This window comes from Falco punctatus (assembly GCF_963210335.1).
Source record: "Falco punctatus genome assembly, chromosome: 5".
Taxonomy (NCBI): Eukaryota; Metazoa; Chordata; class Aves; order Falconiformes; family Falconidae; genus Falco; species Falco punctatus.
The window spans coordinates 54,703,016-54,716,710 of record NC_137584.1 but is presented as its reverse complement, the minus strand read 5'-3'; the positions used below and the strand labels follow the sequence as shown (position 1 = coordinate 54,716,710).

At 37.0% G+C, this 13,695-nt stretch overlaps 1 protein-coding gene across 22 annotated transcripts in view; it reads left to right on the top strand.

Annotated features, from left to right (window-relative positions):
• The window catches only part of EYA4 (EYA transcriptional coactivator and phosphatase 4), a 221,513-nt gene that overhangs the window by 60,772 nt on the left and 147,046 nt on the right, over positions 1–13,695 (top strand). The gene's annotated exons all lie outside the window — the stretch shown is intronic.

The window sequence follows — 13,695 nt, the reverse complement described above, 5'->3', positions numbered from 1 at the left end:
AGTCAATGGGAATAGTTTTGCCATAATATCACTTGGGGCAGAACTTGTCCCAGAGGATCCCATTGAAGAAACAATGCAAATCTTGTGTTGCTTATTTTATTAATTAATAAAATAATTTCTTTTAAGATTAGTTCATCCTCCATACTTCTGAAACCAACACCTGATGACAGGTGAGACTATTGTTGCTGTAGGGTGCTCTGCAGCATGCCAGCACTTGGACTTGAGCAGTGATCGAGCTTTAGTCCAGGAGGTCCACTGACCCAAATACAAAGCAGTGCTGCAGCTGAGAGACCAGTTTTGCATTAGTGTTACTCTTATAAAGGCAACTTCTAGATGAGAAACAAAGTTTATTTCAGCCAAGACCAGAGCTGATTCAACAAACCTTTTCTTAAATGTGGCAACAGACCTAGTTTATCATCTCTCTTTCTTTGTCAGTGTATGTTAACTGCATCCTGACACTGGTTTCATGATAGGGCAAAACCAGACCAGAACGTTGTTGAACAGAGCCACTAATAAGCTCAGCACTTGTCATTTGTCAACTAACAACAAGGCTGAGAAATACTCTGAAAAGATCTATAGTCCTGTAGTGTTTAAGAACCTGTACCTGAAATTTAAGGTTTTTTTATGGGAAATTTGCTTACCAGAAAACCTAGGCCACCTATAGTAAATTTTTTGTTTCAGTGAAGAGGTTTTCCCATTTTCCAGGTTCATTGCCTAAAGCAAAAAAACCCAAACAAAAACAAAAACAAACACCAACACCACCTGTTGCTAAGTAGGAGCGCTGGCCGCCTGGCGGCCAGCGCTCCTACCTAGCAACACCACCCCCCACCCCCCACCCAAAAAAAAGGAAAAGAAAAAAGAGAGAGAAAAAAAGGAAAAAACAGTCTAGTGGTTTGCACAGGTGCCTTTGGATAAACCTGAGTCTCAAACGCAGTAGGACTTGCTGACTGTTGCAGGTGTGTTCTTTTGCTGATGCCAGTAGATGACAGAGTTGTATCTGGGCAATAGACAGAGATTTTCTTCTGTGTTTGAAACTGATATAAATTCTAATCTGAAAAGCTTAATGTGCTTTCCTGTAGTGAAAGAAAAAGCTATATACAGAGGTGTGAAAAATCTTGTGGTCAGATGTTCTTTATAACGTGAATTGTTGCTGGTATGCACTGGAAATAACAAATTTTCACAGTAAACAGCAACATTAGAATGATTTATTTTTTTTTTTAGATTTGCTTAACAGGAATAAAAATAGTTGAGTAACAAGGCCGAACATATTACGGTATTATATATGTATTACCAATGTGATACTTTTAGTGCACTCAGTATGCTGTATGGCTTTCCTGACCAGTTCCTGAAAGAAGTTTACAAGATACTACTTTCCAGCGCCGGCTGACATTCTTTTTCAATGCTAATAGAGAACATGGGGGGAGGGGTACCTTTTCCCCTGTGAAAATAGCTGCTGAAGTTAGAATTTGGTAGTATCAAAAGGAAGAGAATCTGCTGTGAAACAGCCTTCAAAGTGGAGACTTAAGTGGTTTTACCCTTGGGGTCCTTCAGGCACCCTGCTCAGTCTCATTGCTGAGCTCAGGCTGGCATTCTCATCTGTATTTTCAGTATGCTCTTTGCTCTACATCCCACTAGCAGGTAAGGTACAGAGAAGGTTCTTGGAAGATCGTCTGATTCAGAGAACCTGGAAGAAAGGTGCATTTTGATCCCTAATGCTTGTTTGGTTCCTTTTCTTGCACTGCCCCTCATCCTCAGCCCCTACAGGCTCCAGTCTAGAAAATACTGGACATAGAATTTTTGAGGCATAAATGATATAATTTGATAAGGTAATATGAAGCTAAAAGGTTAAATCTGGATCTTAGGTTAAATATAGATGGGTGAATGTTAACTCACCCTGATTTTTGCTTTTTAGGACTTTTTTTTTTTTTTAGTAGTGGAAGAAGTGACTAGTGGGATTTCTGTAATGAAAAAAATCTTCTATAATGCAAACCTTTAGTTGTACCTTATTCTGTGAAGCTTTAAATTTTTTTCTTCATGTGTTTCAGTCAAAATGTTTGGCTTTAAATTTTTTGTTCATGTGATTCAGTCAAAATATACAAGGGAAGGAGCTAAACAAACTTCACTTGTTTCTATCTCATTTCAGTTAGCAACTGTTAAAAAATTAGCACAGATTTTCAAGTTTCAGTTTGTCACACAGTCACCTTCCCTGTGGGACTGCATGTGGCTTTGTAGTGAAATGCATTGGGGTGCTACCTGAGCATATTTGGGATTTACAGGATAAACACCCATACCTTGGGAACCTCACGTTGCTGGTCACAGCAGTGTAGATACTAGTTCTTTCTTTCACAGAGTCAAACTATGATGGTATTCAGAAACCAGCAGTGAGTAATGTGTGCTTAAACTGTTTTTAGGAATTCTTTTTACTGACTGAATAAATAGGATTTGTAGATTTATCAGCCCAGGTTGGACTAAGCATGAGAAATAACTTGTTCCCTATGTGGTCATCCTCATAGAGGCTATCGGGCAATTAGCAAAACCTCTGTTAGTTCTTTTTCTACCCATTGAAAGATTCTTATTATACTGTTCAAATCCTTCCAGTAGCCTGTGCCTTGAGCGCAGCATCTTGCTTCCCAGCAGTTGAGGCATTTGCTTGAGTGGAACAGGCTGTTGTTTCTTCTTTAGCTTGTTTTATTTCAGGTATGACGTAAACTTGATAGTGTTTGAAACAGTGAAATTAAAATAATTCTGCAATGAAATCTGTGGAGCATTTCTATCCTTTCAGTAGCTTTTACCATCAGAGGGAGAAATGTCTTCTATACGTAACAGAGTTCACACAGGAGTCTCTGTTCTCAGGGAAGTACAGGAGACAGCAGGAGTGAATGCTGTGTACTGTCAGGCAGTGTCCTATATGCCATGGTCTAACTGTTCAGGAACTTGAATCCAATCAGTTTCCCTTTATATACGTTTAATCAGTTTCTTGTACGCCAAGTCATACATTGAGCTACTGCTTACCATCTTCCATTACGCATCTATTATCTAATTTTCAAGTGATTTTTTACTCAGCCTAAGCTTAAGTGCCAGTCACTGGCACATTCATTTGTTCAGTATATGCTAAATAATCTTAAGAGCTGTATTTATACAGAAAGCTCTGTATGTATCTATATTTATACAGAAAGCTGTATTTAAGAGAAAGCTCTGTATGTTCTCTTCCATGTAGTTGTGGTCTTGTAGTGGTGCTAGAGCTTTGGTGGGCTACGGACATCCAGCCATCCTGCTCTTTATCCTGTTACCTAACTGCTTGTCTGTCATCTTCTCAGATTCATTGCCCAAGTTAAATCTCTTTGATAATGAGTTTTCATTGTTTTTAGCACCACATTACAAAAGTAAGGATTAACCTTTAGCCTTTTTAATGTGGCATCTGTATCTAGAAGATTCATAAAAATGAAACTAGTTTTATCCCTTTTTCCTATATCTTTGAAGGTGTAAGGAGTTCCTTATCACTTCATTATTTCAAACGGAATGCATTTATGTATATATTAATAAATGTAGTAAATGACAATTTAAACCATACTCTTCAGGGCATCACAAGTGAAAATCATAGGCTTCCAAGGAATTGATATCATACTCAGTTTTGTGCATGACTTGCTTTTAAGTCAAGGAATCCAGAGTTTAATTAATTGAAGGAAATTTTTACATTTTTCTTGCTAGATGCTAAACTTAATCTGGAGATAACTGCAAAATGACAGTAGCAGTAGAGGAAATAGTCTTTGCAGCACAAAGGGCACTTATGTGATGCATCATTGGTTGATCATTCATAAACTCCAGTTCTTTCTTGTTAGTCCTAGACTTCAGTAGTACTTAATGTTGACAAAAGAAAACACATACTGATAGATTTGCCTGAAAAGACAACATTGGCCTGAATTTTCCAGGTTGAAATAGTATCTATTTTTAATTTTAAAAGGTTAGATTTAGCTAACATTTTGAGAACCTTATCCTGAAATGTTTACTGAAAATCTCAAGTTCATGTAATTTAAACTGTAATTTAGAATATGCCTATGATAGCAGATGTATTACAATAATGATGGTACACTTCAGTGCTTTTCTGATGCTGTTGGATGTCTTCTGTTTTGGACTTTAACCTTACAAAGAGTTCTGTTGAAAGTCCTGGCATGATAAGACTGAATAATTGCATAACAGGACATCCTATCAAATATAACCAGGTTTGAAGAAGTGATAGGTTTGGAAAGTCTACTGACCGCCTTTATATTTTTACCTAAATGCCTGTGTACAGATAGAAGAAGACCTAGAATTATTTAGAATATTGGCATTTTACACATTCTGTAGCCATGCAACTGTAGTTAACCTGCTGAATGTTTCTTTTTTATGTCTACAAAAACTGAATGCCTATATAGAGCCTTATCCCAACATAATTATTTCTGAGTCATGCAGCTGTAAAATTCACCAGTTGTTGAAAGCCTGTCAGCCTATCAAGCAGAGCTACTGTGCAAAGAGCTTATGTGAGCACTTAAAAAAGGAGAAAAAGAGGTATGTTTAGATCATAGTAATTGCTACTTTTATCTTCTGTGGTGTATGGGAAATTGTATACTTTGTCAGTCAAGGAAATCTTGATGTGGTCTACATGCTAAAATACATAATGATAAAAAGCAGACTATAATGCTTTGAACTTGTACTACATATTCTTTCATGGATGGATTAATTTCTCATGTTTATGAAGAGCCTAATGTGCATCAAAAAGACCTCTAAAATTTTTATGTCTCAATCTACTTCCGTTTATAACTGATCTTGCAGTAATAGTCAGTGCTGTGGATATGACCTGATTGTGGACCTGCAAATCATGGTGCAAAATTCACCGATTTACCTGTAAGAGTGTGGAGCTAATGAGTAACTGTAATTATCCCAGGGGCATTGCTATATTCTTTGCTGTCTGGGTTCACATAACATGACATGCATTGAAGAGGAAGGATGCCAGCCAGTTGTAAAAGGGCTGCAGCATGGCTTCTTTAAAATCACCAGTTACAGAAACCCGTCTGGCATGTCCTAAGAGCAGGAACTGACCTACTATTTGTCCTCTGATTTCATGCAGTCTCAGGAGATGCTCTTGAGGTTTTATTGAATACAGGGTGCAGTGTCTAACCAGAAACGATGTAGTGTTTTGAAACATCTGACACTTTCAGCTGAGTGTTTCGCAGTGCTCAAAAATTATACTTGCTGGTAGCATAGTTTCAGAAAAGAATGAGGGAAGATATCAATATTCACAATACAGTCTAATCAAGAGTGTATTTGTAAAAACATCATCCATAATGAGTACACATAAAACTCAGGAAAAGGGAAAAAAGAAAGAAAGAAGGAAAGAAAGAAAGGAAGGAAGGAAGGAAGAAAGAAAGAAAAAAAAGAAAAAAAAATCCAGCAGCTGATAAACCTCACTGGAAATCTCTCCTTCATTATTCTATGGAAGTGGACATTTCCCTTTTTGGAGTTTGAAACTTTATTTCCATTAGTATTAGCCAGTATCCTTCCAGCAGTCTTTCTTTGTCTGCTTCCAGTTGTGCTATTCCGTGGGTAGTGAGAGGAAGAAGATACAGTAAAATTTATTTTTCTTCATTAGTAGTATTTTAAGCTATTGTTCAAATGAAGAGACTTAGGTTGTGAATTTTGGCTGTGCATGGCTTGCATGGTTTCTTTTCTATGTCTCTGCAGTGCTAGTTACCAGGCCCCTTGGACTGGAAGGATTTAACTGGAGCCTCACTGCTTAAGCATGGTAATTTTAAAATTCTTTCTAGGCAAGGCTGTCCTGTAACTCAGCTAAAATGGAAAACATCAACAAGGTTGTTAATTTTACTGAAACACTATGACAGCTTTGAACTGCTGTAACTTTTTCTCACCTTCTCTTCATTAGCAAGGCTGTAGTAGCAAGGCAGATGTTAACTCCTCTGAAGAGGATCGCAGCAGATAGATCAGAAACGGTGTCTGAAGTGCAGAAGAGTGACACTAGCATTGACAGTTTTATGTGGAGTATTTTTCTCAACACACAGCAGGTGTGTAAAGTGTCATCCAGACCCCTATTTTTTGAACATGTAATACTCACACCACCTGTAATAGCTAGCTCAGTTCTTTTGAAAAATTTACATGTTCACTGAGGAAATTTTTAGTTGAGAGTACACATAGGAATGTATAGGATACAGCTGATTTTCTTGCAAATTTTTAATGCTGAAAGAGAGCAAAAGATGGCATATAGCATCCATGGGAAAAAGGGTAACCAAATGTAAGTGAAGATTGTAAGGATACTCGGCCAAGTATGTGCAGTAATGTAGGAAAGTGAAGTACAGCATGGCTGCCTGTTGGGGTGAGTAATACAGACACGGCTCCGTGGCTGCTGGTTTTGCCAAGCCACTGTGTTTACTTTTCATGTTTTATACGTTTTGGTGCTGCTGCTTTAACAAATCATCAAAGTGCCATGACTGAGTACTACTTGAAAAATTAACTGTTGTCTAGGGGAGGCTTATGGAACATCCTCTGATGTTTGGAGCTAACCTGGGCTGTTCCCACTGTTCACCCATCCTTTATGACTGGTTGCTGGGAGAGAATGGTAGAATCAGTCCCTGCTATTTTGCTGCTGTGCAGTGACAGCTTTTGAGCTTAATGCTAACAAAAATTTTATCTCAGACAATCGAACCATTATAAAAGTCTTGAAGATTGTATAGAGGCACAGACATATTAGATTGTGCAGAAAGTATCTCCAGCTGCTTTATTTTTATTTTTTTTTCCTAGCCTTCCTTTATAAGACTTTTCTCTCTCAAGAGAGTATAATAGTTTCCCTTGAAATCTGGATTTGGAAAATGGTCTTTAGCAGATGCCATACATAGTACAAATCAGGCAGCAAAGGCTTGTGTGTAAATCTGTCTGTAAGAATAAGATTTTTTATGATGCTGATGGAGATCTCTGCAGTAGTCCTGTCTGTGTTATGACTGCTGCTACAGAGATAAGGCCTTTGCATTTGGCTACATAAAAAGGTTACTGTTTTGTGAAGGCCAAAACCATGATTCTGCCATTGTTTTCCAATTTCTGGCCAGCTGGGGTGAAGGACAAAGCTGTATTCTTATCTATAAATGTTACTAATGTCACCTGGTAAGTTTACATGTGTGACTTTTCTGCTCTCCCAGAAGAAAATAGCTCCATTTAAATTAGAGAAACCCAATGAGTGAATTACGCAAGGCCAAACTAAGGTATGCTTGTGAGTTTGACATCCATGAGCTCCACTGCAGCTTGGCTTCATTCCCAGGGCTTCCCATTTAACATCATAGTGTACATACTGTGAGGTTATAATGCCCTGTAAGTCGTAAATTTAATGGTGTCAGATTAAAGGGGGGAAATGGAGAAAAGATTCATCTTGGAAATAAAGAGGAACTGTAGCTGCCTTCCAAAGGGAAAGAAAATGACAGAATAAATCATTCTGTCATTTCTGGAGCTGACAAGACTATTCTGCATTAATAAAAAGTGAATATTGAAAGTGTAATGAAGTGTAATAAAGGTATTGTGCAGTGTGTAGTTTTTGGCACTATTTTCCACTGAAAGGATACATAACTGGGTGGATGCTGTGTGGGCTTGCAACCATCCTTCAGCTTTTTTGTGCTTGATGTACTTCTCTTAGTTGCTTGAAGGAAGCTATTAGTTACACATTATTTTAATGGCAGCATGTAATAGAACACAAGAGATAACTGCTGTGCTTGCTTTACCCAGTACCCACACAAGCCACGTGTAACAAAGGAGACATGCTTTTTCAGTGCAAAGAAGTGTAAATCACTGTGGCATAACTAGAGTTAAAGGGTTCTGTTGTAGATGACACAGTAAGAAATCATGGGAAATACTGTGCTCCAGCCAACTGTCTTTCCATTTCCATCTACCTTAAGAGAATAGAATAAAGTCCTGTAAGTAGAAGAAAAAATTGAATTTCTTTAGTAATGCATTTAGGCTAGTGGGGATGTTGTAGTTTTCCTTTTTTTTTTTTTTCTTTTCTCCCTTCTTTCAGTACAGGCTCACTTCGCTTGAAATATATTTGAGTAAATCATTTGGGAGAAGGCAAATTTTTTTCCAAAATCTAGTTTATGATGAATAGCAGTCTTAAGGTTCGTTAGCAGCCTCATTGCATGCCTGCATATCCTGGATCCTGTCTCCAGTTGGTACATTTTGAAAAACATCCAACATCTGTCTTACTACTAAGAAATTTATAGCATAATTCCAGTAAATCATGGCATCCATTTTCTGCCCTCATAAAGAATTAAGCCCTTGAATTTTGACAACATTTAGATACTCTAAAGACTTACGTTTTATTCAAATGTACAATCCTTTCTTTTTATAATTATGGATGAATGACCAGAGTCTTTACATGTATTGAATATGAACAAACCAAACATTTATAGTTAGCAGGAAATGTGTATTAAGTGGGAAGCATAACTTATTATGCCAGCAGAGGTCTTCTGGTTGTGACAACACTGGCCATCACTATGTATATAATTGGCCATATATTATGAACAATTTTACACTGCCTAATACGGTATAGTACATTTTAAATCATTAAATTTCTTGAATTCAAAATTGTCCTACTTCTTATGCAATATATATGATTTGAAATGATTGTGTGGTTTTAGAAAGAAATATATAAAAATTTCTACCATCAGTTAAAGACCTCCCACATTCATATGACACTAGACTCTTTTGAATAACTGTAGTCATCTTTATTAAAACTTTATTACTGTATGTATTGAATAGCAGACTAAGTGCCTAAGACCAGCATTACTTTTTGGCTTAAGAGTTATTGCTTCCCTGGGACTTTAGATTTGCAAACTTTCTTTAAAGGAAAGAAATCATAGATTAAAATTAGGAACACTACAGTTTTACAGCAGATCCTGCCCTTTCTTGGAGTCATCTGCTCCATTTGCATGAAACTTAACATTGTTTACTTGTACGGAAGTGAAAAGCTGGTCTGAGGATTAAAAACTCCCCATACCATATAAAGAAATACACTTTTCACACTTGCTCTTGGTGTAAGTATTTTAATATATAAAATTTAGTGGAAATGGTTGGAAGATATATCTTTTTTTAATGAGTGAGTTTAAGCACTGTTACTACTAGCAAAAAACTCACTGTTTTGAACATTGACATATGTTAATATTTTAAATACTGAATTTTGATAAGCCAGTAAACGTCTGCTAATTCAGCAGAAAATTCTTGGCTCCCAAACCAACAGCAAACAAAGAAACCAAATACATGGTGACGAAAACAAACCCTGCAGACCCTCCACTCTATTATGCAGTGGGATTAGCAGGTGTGTGCACTTTATGTATCAGTGTTTTGTAGTTCATACCAGAATTTTTTGTTATTTGAGCAAATTCAGTCTAAGGATGAGCAAAAACATGACAAATTTTTTTGAGATTTGGTCAAGCCTGTTTGACTTGTAACGGGGTGGGTGTGTGCGTGTGCCCAGCACGTAGCTGTAAATCCCTGCTATGTATGTATATCAATTTTAAAAAGACATTGATACAAAGAATGAGTTGTAGAGAATCATGAGGAAAAATGAAAATGCAACCCAGGTAATTCTGTAGAGTATTCGTAATTAATATGGCTGTAGGAGACGCTAGGTTTTGAGGGCTGCAGAAAAACAACTGCTGATAAGAGTATTTCATTTTCATACTCAAAGAGGATCTCCTGCATTCTATTTGGCATTCTAAAAGCACACAGTAAAGAAACTGCTGCATAGTTGCATGGGTTTGTGATTTGATACGTGATGCTTTAGAGATCCTTCAATGATTGTCGCATGATGAAAAGTAAAGCCTTCGGAAACTGTAAGTCAGTCTATGGTAGTAATGCATTAATTGGTATGCAGAATTTGCAGCCCTCTGCTATTTCTGTCCTACTTATTTGTCATGTTGCTCTGACTTGAAAAGAACCTTGCTTCCCTGTCTGAAACACTGCTGCAGCCCTGTCAAGTGTGCTCAGGTTATATACACCTTTCCATTACATAGGGTTGGGCTGACCAGCAGGTTATCAGTTTGTGAATGCTGCCTATGTGAAAACTATTCCGTTGGTTTAATTGCATGATGTTATGGTTTAGGAAGTGAAAGTAGAAAATAATATCTCATTAGACTGGGTATTTTAGCTTTCAAGATTATTTTGTAGAATTTATCTTTCAAGATTATTTCATAGTAATAACTCTGAATTATACAAACCCAGATTTTGGCAGATTGGCTGACTGCAAAATATATTAGTAATGTTGTGAAAGTGTGTGTAGCTTCTGGTTTGTTAAATCCAAAGTTTAGAGTGGTCGGTACTTATTAAAGTTTCTGCTGATTTCCAGTGTTAATAAACATTGCCACAGAATGAAAGGGTAGCTTTATATTTCATTTTCCTGTATGAAAATTATAGTCATCTTGCACTGAGGAAGATTCCAAATCTAGCTTTTACCTCTTTGATCAAAGCTCTTACGGGCAGCAGAATGATTTTAAACTTTGTGGTTCTCAATATAATGTTCTGAATGGTTATGCTACGATATACTTTTATTCAGCTTAGTATTATTTTTAAGTGATAGAAAATCAACATGAACTATGTGAAAAAAGTAACCTTTTTCAGCAAAACAGTTATTTGAAACTAAAGAAGGGGTCTGGTATTCCCACACATATGCATCATTACCATTCATAGACTTGTTTTTTTTCCAGTGCAGACCACAGGGTTTTCCTGCGGGCTGATAATCACATGCTGATATGACAGCATACCAAAACTTGTCATTTTTCAGACCTTGCCAGTGGCTCTTAATCCATCTGGCCCATGTGTGCCCTGTCAGCTTCCTGCTTTGCTCAAAGCAGCCGCTGTGCAATCTTGCTTGCTGATAGCCACCACCTTTTTCAGCTTCAGGTTTCTCAGAGAACAGCACTGAATGGAAGGAAAAATACAAATTTTTTGTGCTGCAGTGCTGCTAGTGAAAAAAAGGAATGACCTTCTTGAAGTCATCTTTCCTGTGCATGATTAACATGTACAGGGTTCTTTCCTCCCTTGCTCCGTTTTTGCACACTCTGACTAGGTATGTATCAGTAGCTCCAAACCACAGAGCTGAACAGCTCTTTGGCCACCTGCCATTTATCCCCATTATGTCAATATGCCCAAAGCTGCCCATCTGCTGGAGAATAAAGTAATGCAAATAAAGGGTACTCTGCACTCTGCACCTTTTGTAGCACTTTCTACAGTGGACTAGACATGAGATTCTGAATGGGTCCTGGGATATGGTTATGCAAAAGGTCTCCTTTTGGCCCCACTGCATTTTACAGTTGAGAGTGCTTAGCTGGGCTATGTTTTAAGCAGCGCATCATATCTTAAAAATATAAAAGTACATAAATGAATGCTTACGTTATGGAGCTAAGTTCCGAGTTACTTTTAATCCTGCATTTAATGTCTGTTATACCCATTTCCTATGGTACCATGGACCTGATTCAGAAAAGCGTATAAGCATGTGCTTAATTAAGTGCTTTCCTGAATAGGTATGCTTTTCTGAATTGGAGCCCGTAAGAGTAACTGGCATGTGGGTTGTAATCTCCCACCTGGGATGTTCTGGGGGTGGATATTAGAAGACAAACTATTTTTTTTCGGCTATTCCTGCTTTCTGGAAGACTCCTACTGCTCTAGGTCATTTCAGTTTTTGATAAGGTGCATTCATCTGTGAGCTGAATTAGATTTTATATTTGTGGTATTCATCATTTAAATCCTTTTGTTTTGAAATTGGTTGTATTGATAGAAAGTATAGTTGCATTTCATGTTAGAAAGCTAGATGCCATGGCAACTGTTAAAGAAATTAAAGAAAGCTGCCTTTTCAGTCTGGAAACCACTTTGGTACCCTTTGGTTTTGATATTTAGTGGCGTTTAGGTTTTATTTTTACAACAAAATTAATTAAGTTATTTCAAAGATCATATGATCAACTGCCAAAAGTGTGTTCTTTGGCACAGACCCAGATTCCTGTTCTCTTTTGGAAGTGTTACAGCTGCAATAAATTTGATTTCACCCTTGATAATTTCTTTAAAGTATAGTAATAATGTATTGTTGATTTAGTGCTTTTACTAAGGAAAAAAAAGGTCACAAATCACAAAATCACAAATTTTATTATACTTACCACACCTAAGTAGTTGTATATACATAAAATTCAAATACGTTTCAAGACTTGTTTGGTGTCTAGTTTTGGAAGGTTACTCAAATAATATAAATTCTGCAGTTTGCATGTTATTTGTCACTTCTGAGAATTCTGATAGATGGTAGGTTCCAGTGTTTCCTTTGAGGTCTCTGTTGAGTATTTAATAGAAAAAACGTACAGAAATCAAGAAGCTTTGTCTCTGTGTCAATGGAACACAAAATATTCTTTATGCCTGGCAATGTAATAAAATATTACAAAATACATATATCAAAAAGGATCTTTGGATGAGTGGAAAAAAGTTGGCTTTTTAATTTGGTAAAGTCATTTAACTTTTTAATATATTTTTTTGAAGCTGTTCTGTGGTCTTCTGTGGTCATGCTCATTTCATAGTTGTCCCATTTCTTCCAAACTGTCTTTCAGTTGTGTAGTTAATAGCCTTTTTAACTATTGCATTACTCAGACAGACACATCTTAACATAGTAGGCTTGTTATTTTATTTTTTCTTGACAAATGCTTAATACTTCATAAACCTTTCTAAAGTGTTTCTCTTTAAACAGAAAAGACGCTTCTGTTCTGTGTGATAACGTGGGACATTGTCTGTGAAGGCTGGTAGTACTTGCTGATTGAACATTACCATCTCTGTGCTTAGCCTCATTAAAGAATATTTTTGGCAAGTAAGATGGAGTATATCCTTCCCCTAGTTGTCAGCCATTAATGTATGGGTTCGGACACTGCTTCCCAGCCCTGTGGAAAACAGACTGTTCAAAGGGTTGACACAGTCACTGGTCTACTTGCCATGCCCATGTACCACCCCTATGTGGTTGTTGACTTTCTTTGCATATTTTAATTTATCCCTCACTAGACACCCCCGCTTGTAACTCATGTACGTCGTACCAAAGACAGGCCTTTGAATTCCTCCCTTTTCATGGTATTTCTGCCTGCTACTTGTTTTACAGCTTTTCAGGAGGAGGTATCTGTAGAGAAGATGCAGATTCCCTATACGGCCTTCACAGTATGTGATGCTGTGATGACACTAAAGCAGTAGCCTCAGTTTTGTAACCTACATCTTGAGGTGCAAGAATTACTGAATATGAAGATTATAATGAATGAAGAGAACCAGGAAAAATAATGACTTTATGTTGGGAAGAAATTTATGATGAGATGGCAACTCTGCTATTAGTATTTTACCCATTTTTTATTTTCCTACTATTTTACCTTTTTTTTATTTGCCTCCTGTGTAAGTAGAAAAATAAGGCAAAAGGCATAAAACAAAACTTTCAAGGGCATCTTTCCTTAGCTGCCCATTCAACCCTACAGGTTCTGAGAAACTAGAACTTTCCTTTGCTTCATTAGCTGCAAAGGAAGATCCTTCTTTTCTTTGTTGTTCAGAGCACATTTTAAATAATTTAACAAGCACAAGTGATTAAGGCATTAAGTATTAAAGTAGCTTTAGAATCAGACTGTGGTAATAGACAAGCATTGCCTAAGTTCCCAGCTGACCAAA